Consider the following 16,897-nt stretch of genomic DNA (forward strand, 5'->3'; position numbering starts at 1 on the left):
GAACTGCTCCGTCGTGAGCATCGAAGGGGTTAAATGAACACTGGGAGCAATTTCCCCTAGCAAGAACTTTCTTTTTGCACGGTAGAGAAAATGTTTACCTATAAATAAGATTTGCCCTTTGAAGTTGACTGCCCAATGTGTATGGTGTTCATTCCCATGAGGCGTGCAGCGGTCTGCCCTTTATATTTAATCTCATTTAAGGATCTTTGGAAGGTGGTTTATCTATAAATGACAGTGACTCCACGATGAGAACTTTAGATTTAGTTTCCACTTAACTGTTGAGGAGTCAAGCCTGTGCTGTTGTTGTTGCTGTTTCATTAGTAGTACAGTTTGATATTTAATTTAATTAAAATGAAACTTTAAATATAGGCAAGTTTGCAGTCTTATCAGATTTAGCCCTGAGTTCTTTCACCAATGGTCTGTTGACATGTCACTTAAATTATACTCCCTCCTACCCCAGCAAAAGGTATAGATCAACAGACTAGCCGACTCCAGCCATTGGATGCTTTCACTTTGAGAGACAGCATTTTGCCCTTGCACATGTATACTTATATATTTAAATATATTTATAGAATATAGTCAAATCACAAAATAGATATTTACTCCTCCCAATTTCTGCAACATCAGATATTTTCGTAACTCAAAAGACATTTATTGTAAATTACAATGCTCAGTCCTTACTATTAACCAGCTCAAATAATCTATAGACAAGGAGCCCCATTGGTCAAAATGTCAAATGTGTGTATGCAAATTTCTATGCAAAAGCCACCACCCCCTCAGCTTGGTGCACGTCGTTATTCACAAGGGTGCATTAATCCTTCTCCCATAGAGGGCAGGTTCAAGACACCTAGTGGCGACTAGTAGAACTGCAGGATGATGTAAGAATTTCAAAGCTTTTGCATTTTACTTGTGGAATAGCATCTACACGAAAGACTATCAGTGCTTTTGAATTTGACTTGTAAGGGACACCTAGTAATGACTAGTGAAACTCCAGCTTTGTGTAAGAATTTCAATGAGTTTTCTTTTGATTTTTGAGGGGCACCTAATAACCACTGGTGGAACTGCAGCTTCATTTAAGAATTTCAATGCTTTTGCATCTGACTCGATAGGGACACTTAGTAATGACTAGTGGAACTGCAGCTTCATGAAAGAAGTTCAATACTTTTGCATTTGACTCGATAGGGACACCTAGTAATGACTTGTGGAACTGTACCTTCACTAAAGAATATACATTTGTACTTTGACTTGTGAGGGGCACCTAGTGACGACTTGCGGAACTCACCTTCATGAAAGAATACCAAAGCTTTATTAAAGCAGCAAAAGTGGATATGTGCATTTTTATGTTGAAGCCACACCCAATCAACTTTGTGAAGGACATTTGAATCAGTTGGATCTTACGGAAAATAGTCTTTACAATTCGCTTTTTATATAGCAGTGCCTTTACCGCACATGTACTGTCAGGCACGTTTTTTCCACGTGTAGTCCTTTACCTTGCATGCCTTTACCATGCATTTAAGGTAAGTATGGGGGCTTGGGGAGTCTCCCCCCAAAAAAGATAAAGATTAAATATATATGCACATATGTTTTTAGACTTACCTTACTAATACTTACCTTAGCTAGACTAATAATGCATGGTAATGGCATGCAGTTTTTTTTTACCTGCGTTGTTCCATCATACTCAGGGCCGTTTCTACCATTAGGCAAGACTCGGCAGGCGCCTAGGGCAGCAAAAGGGGGGCGGTGGCAAAAAACCTGAGTTTGGGAATCCTCTTGAACGGCCTTCGACCTCGAAAGCGCACTGGGTAGCGCCTTCTACAATTCAACGTGACGTGACGTCAGGCGCCACGTGCGGGGGCCGTATGTGCCGCTAATAGCCTGCGGCAAAATTCCCGCCCGCGGTGCTGCTGAGTCACTTGCTGACGACTACAGCCATGCCTGACGTCACCCGGCTGAGGTACTAGTGTGCAAGACGTCACAGCGAACTGCTAATGTGAGGCGTGCGTGACCTCTACTAGACCACCGACCTACCACAGAAAACCTCAGACTCCGGTGAGCCTGTTATCTTTTACCACTCTCTGTGAGTGTAGCACTGCACACTCGGAATAACTCAGTGTTTCATAGCTTTTTTATTTAGTTCGTTCCCACTTTGCGCTGCCTCTGGCATCGGCCTCTGCCGCCGGCCCCCGTCTCCGTATGCACCAAAACGATAGCTGCAACTTGAAGTTTAGCTGCAGTGGGTACGCTGTTTGCAGTGCACTACCGCTGGGGTGGTGTAATGGATCCCGCGGCTCTCTCAGGTTAACCCGACCACCATCGGCACTGGCTAACTCAGACTCCCCGTCGAGAGCAGGAACCTGCTGCCTGGCAGCCTGTAGCAGAGGGAGCTACTTGCTGCTGGCTTTTGGCTGCTGCCGAACTTAAACATCCCGCAGCAGATTCTTGACAGATTCTTGACTGTGACTGAATCAATGGTGTGTCACATAGATTTGAGCTGGGCCCTGCTCAGAGAGGTGAGTGCTGGCATGTTTATCACATTATTATTTTAGCATCACAACAAGCCCAGATCAAAACCTGTGATCAATTAAGCTGCCCCCTGTCGGAGCTGCCCCACAGGCTTTCCTCGTGTGCTGTTCAACATATGGAGGAGAACAACATGATCCGGATCACAACCCAAATGGGGCACTGGCTGCAGCCCCCACGCAGATCTGGTGGTGCCTCGCCTTCCGTTTTAAGTGCTGGCAAGGCACCCCAGCCAGTCACTTCTATGCACATGCAGTGTAGAGATTCCAGGTTGAAACGGGCTTTTTGGTTCTTTTTCCTGAGCTGCGCTAGGCTGAGTGTTGGCAAGATGCTTTTTTTATTCCCCTGGGCCCTGCATCACAAAAAACCGAAGGGCCTCCTGGCAGTCAGTGGAGCCCCCTTCCCCCGTCCCAAGCATAATTTCGTTCCCAAGCAGCCGCTCTGACTCAGAGAGCAGATCGTTGTACACCAAGGCCAGTCTACTCTGCAGCAAAACGAGCAGAGCGGCCACTGTAACTGGCAGTTGAAGTTCTCAAAGAGTGCTAAACGATTGCTGAAGAATAACTAACACCCTAAAGGCAATCCCTGACACCGACGCAACGCCTGTTTACATTTCACATGTTTTTCTCTATATTGCATTCCTGAAGACTGTGATGTTTCTGTAGAGTTTAAAAACGCACCAACATGGCGTGCTTATGGGCCATTTCAGAGAGACTTTGGAAGAGAAAGAATGAAAGTGTATAGAGATTGAAAAACTGCAGAGGACACTTAGCCTGGATGACAGGGGGAGAGAGTGATGGTAGTAAAAGGGAGGGGGCGGCATTTTCCAATTCTCGCCTAGGGCGGCAAAACACTTAGAAACCGCCCTGATCATACTCGGAGGGACATTTAGTAACAACATGAGTTATTGCAGCATTGGGACAGATTTCTTAAGCAGTTGCTTCGGACTTAAGAGGGCCATCTAGTAAAGTTCTGAAGGGCTACAGTCTTGTTAAAGAGGTCACACAGTTTTTTCTGACTCGGAAGGGACATTTAGTACTTGAGGTACCAGTAGCAATCTGAAAGGCCACACCGATTCGCTTTGCCAATGCTTATTTACTCTAGCTTTGGTTGGTTTGCCTTGACTCAGGTATCTCCTGTTGTAATAATTGCATACCATTACATTTATGGTCCTTTATGTAATTTTAAGATAGATGCTCCTTTTGTGAAAACAATGCAACAAAAGTTTACTTTTGTTACGCTATAATGTCTTTGAATTCTAGGGAGAGATTGTGGTAATCCTGGAGAACCGACGGATGGAAGTATAAATTATGATTATGATGTTAATGGCGAGGTGGATACCAAATTTGGTTCAGAAGCAAAATTCTTTTGTAACCCTGGGTGAGTAGTCAACAGCAATATTAACTTTATCAAGCAATTTTCTTATGATGGAAAGAGAACAATAAAATCATTTACTGGTACATCTAGTCCATCTTCCCCTAGATTAATCAGATTACTATGCTTTAGGAACGAGTTAAAGCTGATCAGCAAAAAATATGTGAAAGATGTTACAGTGCATGACCTCACTGTAGACAGTCTCTGCCTTCTGACGCCCTTCCTTTTGCTGCTAACTCCTCAGTCCCTTTCGCTGCAAAGTGGGTGGAAGTCATTTTTGCTAAACTCTAGCTTTGCATTAATTTTGATCCCCTTTTGGTTTAGAACATGTTGGCCTATCAATCAATCCTTATGTGTGGTTTGTTAGGTGACAGTTGCGGCGTTCTTAGCATCCTTTACCAGGCCTTTGAATCTAAGGTGTTTTTTAGGCCAAATACTGGAGTTCGATCAAGGGCCGCTGACATTTTTTGCTGGGCCTGTCTCTCTAATGTGTGTTGATGAGCTGAGCGTCATTCAAGGCACTGTGCTACTTATTGGGTCTTGAACGAGGATATCTGTGGGATCAAAACACTTTTTACTCAATGTATTACACTAGGTTGCTTATCTGGCTTCACTCAGGGTTCCCTGTGAGCTAAATACTGGGATTGCATAAAGCTCCCAATAAGAACCACATAATGACCATGCTGAATATATTGAGGCCTAACAACTGCCTTGTACAAGCTGCCCTCCAAAACCACATCTTGTCGTACACAAGGTATCCTGCTGAATCTAATCATTGGGTCACGGGGCCCAGGTAGGGTGCAAAACCCGAAATACAAGACCGGACCTGACATAGTGTAGAGCCTATGGTGGCCCGGCATGCATTGTTCCCGCATTGAGACTTTAGGGCCTATCATTACAATAGTTTTTCCTCCCCAAGAAACATCTTTCCTGCTGCAATGTTTTATCCACTTCTCTTGGCATGTCTTGCTTTGAGGATAGCCACTTTGCTGATGTATGGTTTGTGTTTTACCAAGTGTTCTTTTCACCATATCTGTATCCTATAGTCTTTGACTACTCTTGGACTTCTGGCTGGCCTTCGCTGGCATGGTTAATTTTGGGCATGGGTTAATTTTCTGCTTTCAGTAGAAGGGGATATCTCAATACTTTGCTCTCCAACTGTCCAGCAATCCCTCTGGGTCCCTTGATCTACCTGGCTTTGCTACACTGAGTTTGCCTAGATTTGACCCACAAATCACTCCGTCAGACTTGCCATGGGTTTCTGCTCAGGCTCTTCCAGGCTTTTTTTTTTTAATAACAAATTTTATGTATGTTTTTGGTGGTACATCACGGCCATGAAGGTCTATCACATACATTAGGTTGTAGTACATTGCAGAATAGTACTCATGTTTCAAACCATCAACTGAGAGGCTCTTCCAGGCTTTTGATGAGAAACCTTTCAGGGTCCCTCTGCAAAATTATGCCTGCTTGCCACAGGAATCCCTGAGGAGACTCTGGCACCAGTGTTTAGCTGTGAACTATATTCTTTTGCATCAATGCATGGGTTTTTTATACCTTGTCTCCAAGGTGCCTTCCCCAACAGGTCCTTTGGTTGTTTCTTCCATAAACATTTCCGAGCTGGGACTTTGCTATTTTTGGATTCAGAGTTTGGCATCTTCCCTATGTATTACAGTCGTGAGGACGATACTATGGGTTTCTCTGAAACCAAGTCTTCAAGGACAGGTCTGTTTGAAGCTGACGTCTTGTCCTTTGTGGATCCACTTCAGGTAGGTTGTTTGAATTTATGGCTTCTAAGTGTTGTGTTTTTTTCCCCTGACAACTACCTTGTCACATTCACAGGAGCTAGGTATGTTGAAGCATCATACAACCTTTGCCTGTACTACCGACTTTATTTGAGACCTTGCCTCATTCGATTGTTCATGGTCTCTTGGTGCTCTTTTTTGTTGATTCAATTAGGCTTCTGGCTTTACAAATAAGCTACTGCATTGGACAACTGGGGGTTGGATCTTAAGTTCTAGTTCATCAGTGGCATCCATAAGGTGCAACTTAGCACTTTCTAGCCATAAGCTGTTTTTGAGTTTCCCCGCGCCTGAGGCTGCCCCTGGCCATGATTCATAGCCTTCAGGGCAGGAGTGATGCATTCTTTGTGATCTCGTGACTTTAGCTTATCCAGAGACCTCTTAGTACCACATTCTGTTACAGTGTCCTGAGAGACGTCGCTTGTTGTTTTGAGCCACAGCTGCACTCTTTCTTCTGATCTCCTCCTGTGTTTTCTTACATGATTCAGGAGAAGTAGGGGTTTCACTCCCATTCCCTCTCTAATTGTGAGGTTGTGACCTTTCTGGTGAACCATAAATAAATGGTAGCTGTTCCCCTTTTCCCCCTTAGTCCCATTTTGGCTTGATTCTGAGTTCACCCTCCGTCTGCCTTAGCACTTTGAGTTATTCCCGGCCCTGTTTTAGTCATGAAGTTCTCTCTTGGTTCCCATTATGTAGGCAAGGGTTTGCTATTTTTAGATTAAAAGTCGAGTGGTAGGTGAATGGGGCTTTCTTATGGGTTCCCTAGGGTGATACTTATGTCAGTCTCTTTTGTCCAAGAGCTGCTCTTCTGTTTCCCTTTGGCAGATGTCTGCTTATGGCTGACTGGTCAGCTGATTTGCAGGAACTGGAAGATGGCCATCAGGATGACTTCTCCCTCTGCACTTCATTTTCAGACCAAGCCTTCATTTATGACAATGGTGATGGTGCGGAGCTACATATAGCTGCAAGCAGCCCTTTGAGTGAGTCTTTGGACCCAAGGTCCAAAATGTCTGTGCTCTTCAGGATTCCTCGGGTGATTGAGTAGCCCACAGTTTATTGGCACCATACACATCACTACAGTTCTGATTTATAGGTTAGTGAACTGGAGAGTCCCCTGCCTCGCTCAGAAACCATATCCTCGCCTATTGTTATCTGCCTGCAATTGTTGTCTGTCAACGTTGACCTGAGAAGAACAAGCATTTGCAATGCAAATCGGTCTCGCATTTGTGAGTTAGAGCTATTGACATTGTAAATAGCAATGTTTTTTACCTACACGTTTTATTTTTGGAGTGAATGTATGTAGTGTGCAAAATCCCTTGGAAAGGTCCTGCACTTCGTAATAAATATATTGAAAAAGACACAAAGTGTGGATTGTGTCAACAATTGCTTGGCACGTACCTCATGGGTGAAGTGTCGCCACACATGCACACCGTGGTGCTTTACTAGTGCGAAATTCATTAATAAAAGTGGTTCTTACAGACTAACCAACGCGGTCGGAGCATGTGAATCCGAATCCCGGCGTCTCTTTCATTTTCTATACTATTTGACTCACTCTCCTGCATCTTGGTTATCCCCCAAACACTGGGAGGCAATGAAGTTTGCCAAGGGGGCGGAGGGCAGGGGGCTTCGGGGGTACATGAAAATGTATACATTGCCTAGTTGTCAAAGGTCGCCCGGTGCTATTAGTTAAAAGTGTGCAGATTTCATTAAGATATTAAGTGTACTTTACTCGCATCTATGAGAAAATCGACATTAACTAAACAAAATGCCAGAATGCGTGTCAGTTTTCACAGTGTTTTAGACAGTACTGGTTGCTTAGTTTCATTGCATTTATTTTACTCTTTTACACAGCATCCAAAGTAGGTTACCTAACCCCAAAGCCCCGAGTTGTTAAATGACCCATAGAAGGGAGTGTTTTACAGTTGAGCAAATGTGTCCAAATGTAATTTTGGTAGTGCGATGGAATGATCAGCCAATGAGGTACTCGATGAGCAGGTATTTAACTACACGTTCAAAACGTACGGTATTGTGACTGTTGTTTGTTTGTACAAAACCACCTCTCTGAATGTGTTTATTAACACAGAGCTCCATCTACCAGACAGTGCTCACAGAGGGGCGATTAAAGCACAGGACAAAATGTATTCATTTATCCTGAGTGTGAAGGCACCCGGAAAGCTTAGGTGCCCGCCCGGAGAGGCTAGGGATCCCAGCGCTTCTACAGACTGATGAGGTTGGGGCATGCAGGAGTTGCCGGCAGACTTCCAGGTTATTGAAAGTGATGATTCTGATGTGAGACAATGGAGACTGACTTTGCCTGTTTGTCTGCACCAGTCTATATCTCTACCATCTACCGGGCTCACTGTCATGTATCCATTCATCTCTCTTTGTTAGAGGTGCTCGAGCCAATATATTAATTAGCAGGTAGAGCCGGAGACTAGTCAAGCATATCCGAGCCAGTGGGCGAGCCGTGAAAATGATCGGCATGTTAATCATACAGTAAACATGATGTAAATGTGCGATAATGTCCCTTCAGATTTCAAAAAAGTGCATTTCTTTAGTGCGTCACCTCAGTACACAAGATTATAGCACTGAATTGAGAGGAAGTTATTAAAAGTGCTTGTTTTAAGCATGAGTTAAAACACTGCCGCTCCTCCCGCCTGACAACAATGCCATTTGTGAACTAAGAGGCGTCAGTTGCCATGCATACCCCAAATGTTGCCTAGAGTCTTATTATATTTAGAGTAACATTCAAATCTAGTTAATTAAACACAAGACGTTTTTGTACAGCACGCATCTTGAACTCGCATATTTCAAAGTGGCAATAATAAAGATGAAAACGGAAATGCCAGCAGGCAAAAAAAACATGAACGGGAGTGGGGGGGGGGGGCGGGGGAGGGGGAGAAGTCAGACTGAGGGAGGGGGCGATCGGGTGGGGAGACAGGGAGGAAAATAGTGTTAGGAGTAAAGGGGCCAATAGCCGTGGAAGGATACAAATGATGAATGAGGAGGGACTAACAAGCATCAAACCAATCGGAAGGCAGCATTTGAGACAAAAGCCAATGGGCAGAGAGTGGGTGGAGCTTCCACAAAGCTTCCACACTGCAGTATATACTGCATGCCTCGCAAAGCAAAAGCAGCGCATTCGCGCTGCAACGCTAGGCGAGACCTAAAAAGGAGAAAAGGGCGTTGGAAAACAGCAGACTGCTGGTAGCCCTTGGATTTCTGTCATGGGCAATGGTAAGCATTAACTTAATTCTGCTGTGCCGTTATTTTGCATGCACAGGTTGGAGTCACTTAAGAGCCATAAGTCCCTGTGGCACTCTGCTTCTCGAGACACCTAGCAGAATGTCCAGCATTTAATGGGATAATCTAGAGACCTGGCATCAAGGGCTGCTAAATCTCATTTAGTCCCATTCCCAAAAATGATGAAGTAAAAAATAGATCAGCCCTCCCGGGCTAGAGGACCCTGGTGCTAGTGCTCGGCATTACATGGAAGCCTTGAGGAAGGCATCTAACCTGGCACAACATACTACCATGCTAAGGCTGTGCACTGCAAAGATGTCTTTCTTCTTGGGAATATTTGTTGATTGTCCTGAATAGTGAGAGGCTGTGGTGGGAGCAGTTGGCTGCTGGATATGAGGTGAGACAGTGGATTGGACATTTTGAAAAATTAAGTAGACTGATCTACAGGATTCTCCAACCCCTATTCCCCCTCAGCTGGTTTCACTTGGGGTATGTCCCATCCTGGCCCACACCTCTCACTATATAGACAGTGATAAAGTTCATAGTTCTCCAGTATTGGGGTGTCTTTCATAGATTCACATGCTTGAATATTCCCCGTCGTCGGAGTGGGAGTCCCACGGTAAATAATATAGCAATATATACAGTGATAATATATATATATATATATATACCTATACATACGTAATCATATAAAAACAGAGATATAAGCATATAATAACCTCAAGAATGTCCCTATATGAAATTTCCATAGAGATACATGGAAAGAGAAAAAAGACATTCCCAGTCTATCTCTGTCATTATGTTAGTCCGAACTCCGGCCAATCAGGCGCCAGCTCCTCTCTAGAACCTTCTCCTCAGAGCTCCTCACCTCAGATTTTCTACCGCACGTCGTGTGAAAGGGAGTCTCCCTGAGCTCTGCTCAGTTTTTTCTCTTCAGGATGACTTCAAGTAGAAGTCTTTGTTTAGACCTTGTTCTTTTGTGGAAAGCTACGTTATTCTCAGAAGATCCACACAGTAAGTGTATTTACTGTCTTTACCCTAACCATGAAGTGGGTGAATGTAAATTCTGTAGAATTTTTCTACAAAAATCTCTGAAAGACAGGGAAGGCCGTCTCTTGTTGTGGCTCCAGAGACTTAAGGATAAAGATGAAGTAATTTTCTGAGGTAGAAAACTTTACTTCTGGCTGTTTTCCCACACAGCCTCAAAACGCAGTAGTGTACAGGAGTTACCTACTCCTTTCCTTAAAAAGAAGAAAATGTCTCTGACTATGACATCTGCCACTTCTTCTTCTTTGAATACTGCTGTCGCCCACGAGACATAGTTCTCAGGCTAGTGAGGTTTTCAACTTTCCAGTTTCTCAAAGATGGCTTCATCGTCTACGATGGCTCCGTCTACGATGGCTCCGTCTACGATGGCTCCGTCTACGGTGGCTCCGTCTACGGTGGCTCCGTCTACGATGGCTCCGTCTACGATGGCTCCGTCTACGATGGCTCCGTCGACGATGGCTCCGTCGACGATGATTCCGTCGACGATGATTCCGTCGACGATGGCTCCGTCGACGATGGCTCCGTCGACGATGGCTCCGTCTACGATGGCTCTGTCGACGGTGGCTCCGTCGACGATGATTCCGTCGACGATGATTCCGTCGACGATGATTCCGTCTACGGTGGTTCCGTTTACGGTGGTTCTGCCTACGGTGGTTCCGTCTACGGTGGTTCCGTCTACGGTGGTTCCGTCGATGATGATTCCGTCGACAATGGTTCTGTCGGCAATGAATCTTTCGATGGTGGTTCCGTCGACGATGGTTCCGTCGACGATTCCGTCTACGAAGATCTCTTCAATAGCCTTCTATGCCTCAGAGCCCGTCAACTGCAGTCTCATCGGTGAATATACAGCGACTACTTCGTCCTTTGCTGCTGTTCCTTTATTACCATTACCACCGAGTACTTGACAATGTCGGGTGAGGTTATATCGGTGGAGGATTCCCGCCTTCCTTCACCATTGTTTTACCACTGACTCAGATCAAGATTCAGAAGAAAGTTTAGCTGAATCAGTTGTGACAACTATAATCGGCGGTTTTTCCTTTATCACCACAAGTGTCTGTGGTTCCGCTTACTCCAGTGGTGCCAACAACTATATCGGAACCGGTACCGGCTCCAATACTTTCTGTGGTAATACCTACAGTACCGCTGAAACATTCTTCAACTCGGACAGTACCTCCTCATGATACTGAAGAAGAAGAAGAAGTTCCTCAGGAGATCGTGAGATTCTCGATGATGGTGGCGATGCTGATGATGATGATGATGGTATGGCGGAGTGGGATAACTATCATGCCCAAACACCATTTCCCTCTCCGGTGCTACCTGGTGACTCACCACCTGTTGATATGCAAGTTCCACCAGTTAAGGGATAGGACAGCACTAACGTTCAAATTAACGAAGGATTATTTCCTGTACGATTTCGAAGATCAGCCTGTTAAACAAACACATACAATCCCTATAATCGAATGTATTGGGGAGGAAGGCAAAAAGGATTATGGAGGCCTCATAGTCCTCCAGCACGGGTGCCTAGATTGGAGAAAAAGGTACAAATCACCATTAGGAGCACCAGCGTGCCTCACTGGTCAAGCGAAGCCAGATTCTGTAGTCACACAGGCACGCCGGGCTAGAAGCCCTGCATCTACGATCACTGCACCACCTGATCGTGGTGGATGTCGTTTGGATGCCATAGGGTGAAAATTCTCTTCGATGGCTTCCACCATGGTGAGAGCAGCTAATGCTTTGGCCATCCTGGGTCGTTAGGACCGTCAAGTATGGGCGGATATGTCAACACTAGTTGAGCAACTGCCGGAACCGTCAAAGACCATGGCATATGACGAAGAAGAGGTTTATTCGGAGATCAGGTGGATGAAGCTCTCCAATCGATAAAGAAAGATACAAATACTGCTCGCTCTCTGGGCACATTGCAATTTTGAAAACAACCCTTTCGGGGTGCACGCGGACGCGGCACCTCCTCTAATTTTCGAAGAGGAATCAATCAATATCGACCTTATAACCAGGGTTCAAACCGATATTCCTCTAACCAACAGCAAACTTCTCGACAGCAATCTTCCAAGGCTTACAGAGGAAAATCCTCTTACAAGGGTTACACTCCTAAGAGACATGACTTCCATCAGTCCCAGAAAATTGGAGATCGAATCTATCGGTACTATTTTCAATGGTCCTCCATACAAGGAACCGTTGGGTTTTGGAAATTATAGAAAGAGGTCACACTTTGGAGTTCATCGAATTCCCTTCACCCACACCACCTACCGGACTGCCACAGGCTCATATCGAAGAACTGTTACAACAAGTTCAATTTCTATAACACAAGGGAGCCATAGGAGTAGTACCAAGATCTCAAAAGAGGGAAAGGATTTATTCCCGATTCTTCCTTATCACTAAAAGGAAGGGGGAATGGAAGCCCATTCTAGATCTGAGGGCTCTCAGCAGGTATCTAAAGAAACATTCTTTTCGTAGGCGAACGCATGTAGAGATCTTGCGATTATTTTCACAAGGAGATTTCATGGAAACAATCGACCTCCAAGATGCATATTTACATATCTCCATACTACGACAACATCGGAAATTTCTTCGTTTTCGAGTGGGTCGAGGGGTTTTTTCCAGTTCAAAGTTTACCATTCGGACTACGCTCGGCCCCTCGAGTGTTTACAAGGGTGCTAGCCCCTGTGCTAGCGTCCTACGTTCCAGGGTATTCAGATCTTTCCATTTCTGGACGACTATCTCCTAAAATCACAATCAAAAGTTCAACTTCTACAACACACACATCTTTGACAGGAGGTGTTTTCGCGCCTTAGGGCTCTCCATAAATACCACAAAGTCCCATCTACAGCCTTCTTATCGCACGGATTTTCTGGGAGCATCTTTAGACAGTGTCAGCAAGGGCACTTCTCTCCCAAGACCGTCTTCAAAAAAAAAAAAAAAAAAAAATTCTCCGACTGGTAACCCTTATCAGATCAAAAAGACCCGTTTCTGTAAGAATATTGAAGTCCTTTTCTGAAAATGGCGTCATCATGCATTGCATTGATCCCTCATTACAGATTACAGACACGCCCCATCCAAGGAGTACTGGATGTCCAAGAACGCCAGGTTACAGGTTCTATAAACGATGTTGTAAACGTCACAGATCGGATGAAGTTGGCGCAAAGGTAGTGGACGCAACCGTTAAATCTAACGGAAGGCATTTCTTTTCTGACAATGGTACCAGACATGACAATAACAGACGCCTCTCTGGAAGGAGGGGGTGCTCATTTGGAGGATTTATCAATAAAGGGAAAATGGTCAATATGTCAAGAAACCTGGCACTTCTACAGGTTGGATCTCATGGCTATATATTGCTGGCTCTCAAAGCTTTTCATCCTTTAATCCAAGGAGAATCAGTCCTGATACAGACAGACTATACAACCTGCATGCACTATATAAACAAGCAGGGCAGGATAAAATCTCCGAAACTGTCTCGACTAGCTCAGTCGATTTGGGATTGGTCTGTCAACCATTGCATCACGATATGCAGCAGTTAATCGACCGGGGGTATCCAATATCCTGGCGGATTCCCTGACCAGGTCCTCCTCATCGACCCACGAATGGGAGTTGCATCAACCAACTCTAGAGAGGATATTTCAACGATGGGGTAGCCCACAGCTGGATCTCTTTGCCACACTAGAGAACCGGAAATGCCGAGATTACACAAGCTGGCATCCCCACAAAAGATCTCTGGGCAATGCCTTTTTGATGGACTGGTACGATCTGTTTGACTACGTTTTTTCTTCCCCCAATCCCACTCGTACCTCGAGCTTCTGTGGAAGATGCGGAGGCAACCTTGCCATCTACTTCTATAGCCCCCCGTTGACCTCGGCAGGCATGGTTCTCAGAACTACTCCTACTGTCTCAATGCGAACCAATCATTCTACATCCTCGTGCAGATCTTCTCACGATGGACAAGGGGAAAATTTGTCATCCGAATCCCTCCTCACTGAGCTTATCAGCTTGGAACCTGAGCACTGTGAATTTGCCCATTTGGATATTCCACAGGACTGTAGAGACATTTTTAGCTCAGGCGAGGGCTCCTTCTACGGTGAAAACGTACAAATTAAAGTGGAAAAGGGTTCTCCACTGGTGTGCATCTAATGGGGTGCACCCGTTTTCACTCCACACCAGAACAATTGTTACCGTTCTTCTTGCATTTAGCTAACTCCGGGTTCTCTAATGCAACCTTTAGGGTTTTTTTTTTTTTCTGGCGGCAATTTTCCGTTTCCGTCAGGATGGTTCAACTTCCCTTTGTTCTTCAAGGATTATCCATCAATTCGTCTAGGGGTTATTTTGCAAATTTCCTCCTGTTAGACGCCCTCCTCCATTGTGGCATCTGAACATCGTATTGGTTCAACTAATGAGACCACCGTACGAACCGATTTACAAGGTCAAGTTGTAGTATCTAACATGGAAGGTGGCTTTTCTTCGGGCGCTAACGTCTTCACGTCGCGTCCGTGACATTCATGCATTTACAATAAATCCACCTTTTTTCCTACAGTTCAAAACAGATTCTGTAGTATTGCGTACAAATCCAATTTTCTTGCTGAAGGTGCCTTCAGACTGTCATATTAACGAACCAGTGATTTTAAGAACTTTCTTTGCTATCCGCAAACTCCTGCGGAGCAGAGATTACATTCCCTGGATGTGAAACGATGTTTAACATTCTACATCAGCAGAAGGGCTGCTTTACGAAGGACTGATCAACTATTCATAGCTTATGGACGCTTTCACAAGGGTCGTCCAGTGACGAAACCAACTATTGCACGTTAAGTTTTCAGCTGCCATCGTCTTCTGCCATCAAAAGGCAAACAAGCCATTGCAGTCACCAGTGAGGGCTCACTCCACCAGAGCAATGTCTTCCTCAACTGCTTTATTTGCTGGAGTGCCTTTGCATCAGAGCTGCAGAGCAGCTACGTGGTCGAGCAGACACACGTTTACAAGACACTATTGCTTGACAACTTTAAACGAGGAGGATGCTGCAGTTGGGCAGGCAGTGCTTCGCAATCTTTTTAAATAAGATGAGCCTCTTCCTTCCCTCCTCCATATTGTTTCCATTTATAATTGACATAATGATGCATTTATACTTTACAGTTATTCAGTACTGTCATATGCATAAGAAGATTGATTGTCATTACAATTTCGAAGCTGTGTGATCATGGAAACAATGATATTGTTACTGCTAGCTATTCTATATTCAAGCATGTGAATCTATGAAAGACACCCCAATACTGGAGAAGAACAATTGTTACTTACCTGTAAACAGGTGGTTCTCCAGTATTGGTGTCTTTCATAGATTCATATGCGACCCTCCCTCCTCCCTTCAGAGGCTCTCTTCTCCTCATACACTCTGAGTCACTATGGTGCTACGAAAATCTGACTTGAGGAGCTCTGAGGAGAAGGTTCTAGAGAGGAGCTGGCGCCTGATTGGCCGGAGTTCGGACTAACATAATGACAGAGATAGACTGCGAATGTCTTTTTTCTCTTTCCATGTATCTCTATGGAAATTTCATATAGGGACATTCTTGAGGTTATTATATGCTTATATCTCTGTTTTTATATGATTACGTATGTATAGGTATATATATATATATATATTATCACTGTATATATTGCTATATTATTTACCGTGGGACTCCCACTCCGACGACGGGGAATATTCAAGCATGTGAATCTATGAAAGACACCAATACTGGAGAACCACCTGTTTACAGGTAAGTAACAATTGTTCTTCCACTTCTCCACATCCCACTTTACCAAAGCTGTTCATCTGTTTCTTGCTCCAATCATCAAGAAATGAAGGAAGAAAGGATTCACATTCATGCTCTCACCCTCTCTCTATAAGGGATTTTTTCATAAGGACTCCTGCAATTCCTCTTTGTAGACTGTTAGCCCTATGTTATTACTCTTTACAAATTCACACTTTTATCTGTGACTGTTCTAGTGCTCACAGGTACAGTGGTGTATTAATGTTTAACTCTGTGCCTCACTGATGTTTTTGCCTCACCTCCACCGCTTTTATTCTATAGCCTTTTTTCACATATTTTAAGGGTGAAGCATGCACCCCTATACATTTGTTGCCCCATCCATAATGTAATGTAGAACATACATAAAATCAATTGTTTTTCTTACTTTCACAATCAGGGCAGTATTAATAAAGCTGCATTGTTCTTCCTGTTTTGCCGGTGATTGCACTATCCCTATTGCTTCCACCACCCTACATTGGCAAATTTGGTACCCATGTCACCCCTCACAGTTCATATTTCTGAATGGGCGATTTTCAGAAAAAAATGAAACTATTCCTGTAATTATTAATCCACCTATTGTGTTTAGAAAGCTGCTTAGATTGTCTCTCTCCTCCAAGCTTGTCACAGGCTGTCTAGAATGGAAGAACCATTTACCAGGTGCAGATCGGTGACCGGGCCGCCAATGTCTTCTGCCTCAGATACTGACTCCGCCACACGTGTTCCCCATTTGTACAGTTAGTCCCTTCTTGTCCACTGAATGCTTATCGCAGACAACTCCTGTTTGCTCCCATTTAATCCATTCCTGTTCAGTTGTTGTTGACATTTCTAGGCTTGCCTTACTCCAGTTCCCCTTCTAGTACTGCATTTGGTCATAAGTGTGATTTACTGTATTCATGCAGAATTAGGGCATTAATCCTTTCACTTTTTTGGGTGTTTTTGAAGAGCTGTCTGACTTGATTGTTGACTCACTGTCACCCTTCCTTTCTCAAGACAGAGCTTAGGACCTTTCCTGTTTAAATGCAAGTGTTGATCCTGGGTGCTGTTTGTGTTATGTTGCGCAGCAGTGTAGCAGTGTTCTTAAGGATGCTAATGTTGACGGTAATGTGGACTGTGTCATCAGAAGATTAT

At 44.3% G+C, this 16,897-nt stretch overlaps 1 pseudogene across 1 annotated transcript in view; it reads left to right on the top strand.

Annotated features, from left to right (window-relative positions):
- Positions 1 to 16,897, top strand: part of LOC146870136 (complement component receptor 1-like protein) — a 796,036-nt pseudogene that overhangs the window by 231,621 nt on the left and 547,518 nt on the right. The window contains exon 3 of the transcript XR_014978076.1: positions 3,783 to 3,900. The product of XR_014978076.1 is annotated as a complement component receptor 1-like protein (transcript). The remainder of the gene's footprint in view (positions 1 to 3,782; positions 3,901 to 16,897) is intronic.

This window comes from Triturus cristatus, chromosome 1_1 (assembly GCF_964204655.1).
Source record: "Triturus cristatus chromosome 1_1, aTriCri1.1, whole genome shotgun sequence".
Lineage (NCBI taxonomy): Eukaryota > Metazoa > Chordata > Amphibia > Caudata > Salamandridae > Triturus > Triturus cristatus.